Source organism: Meleagris gallopavo, unplaced genomic scaffold, assembly GCF_000146605.3.
Source record: "Meleagris gallopavo isolate NT-WF06-2002-E0010 breed Aviagen turkey brand Nicholas breeding stock unplaced genomic scaffold, Turkey_5.1 ChrUn_random_7180001845468, whole genome shotgun sequence".
In the NCBI taxonomy this organism is placed as follows: Eukaryota; Metazoa; Chordata; class Aves; order Galliformes; family Phasianidae; genus Meleagris; species Meleagris gallopavo.
The window spans coordinates 1-900 of NW_011113614.1; the positions used below are offsets into that span (position 1 = coordinate 1).

Consider the following 900-nt stretch of genomic DNA (forward strand, 5'->3'; position numbering starts at 1 on the left):
CTTCTCCTGCCTGTGCCTTCCCCACACAATGGGTGACACAGCATGCACAGCTGGGCGGAGCTCGCCTTCCAGCACAGGGGCACTGGGGAGGGAGCAGGGGAGCATGCAGTGGGGCTCTTTACTCACTTGAAGCTCTTCACATGTAGCCAGCATCTGGGAGCAGGTCTGCAGGGCCCTCCTTCGCTCCCACACGTTGTTTGAGGTCACTGATCTCTGCAGGACCTGGAGCAGAACATCTGTCTTACTGAGGACATCTTTCCTTTCCTGCCATCCCTCTCCCTGTCCCTCTTTTCCCAACAGTTTCCCTCAGAGCCTGCCCTGTGGCTCCACGCGGACCCCCGCCTCACTGAGCACTGACACTACTGCTCCCATTCTCTGCAGACACTCCTGCCTCCTAACTCGGAAGGTTCTCCTCAGCTGTGGCCTGCCAGAGGCCTGGCTCCGGCCTTTCTCCCTGCAAGGCACATTTCTCTGCCCATTTCTCAGCTCTCAGTGAGCTGGCCCGTTAGCAGGAGATTTCTCCCCCTTCGATCATCCTCTCAGTCCCAGATCTCTGTCCCTGCTATCGACAGGCAGCATGCTTCCTCCCTTGCCCCACACATACTCACAGGGACTATGTTCTGGAAGAATCCATGGGGGGTCACTGTCTCAAGCAGGACCACCATGAGCCGGCCCAGAGCTTTCAACGATGTTTGCTGAAGCTGAAAGCAGAAGAGGGGATTGAGGTGTGGCATCATGGCTGCTGCCAGAGCATAGGTTGTGTATGCTGAGGTAGGGTTCCGAGGCGGAGGTGGCCGGGAAAGTTACAGCAGGTTACCTGCAGGAACTGTGCTGCTCGCTGTGATTTCCTGATCTTCAGCATCATCTCTGCTGAAGGGTGTGACACAATGTTCTTGCAGC

The 900-nt window shown here is 57.0% G+C and overlaps 1 long non-coding RNA gene across 1 annotated transcript; it reads right to left on the bottom strand.

Moving 5' to 3' along the window:
* Positions 1-117: 117 nt before the first annotated feature.
* On the bottom strand, positions 118-900 carry LOC109364322. The gene is made up of 3 exons (XR_002110315.1): positions 818-900; positions 609-701; positions 118-222 (listed from the first exon to the last, which is right to left on the bottom strand). It is a non-coding gene; the product is annotated as an uncharacterized LOC109364322 (long non-coding RNA).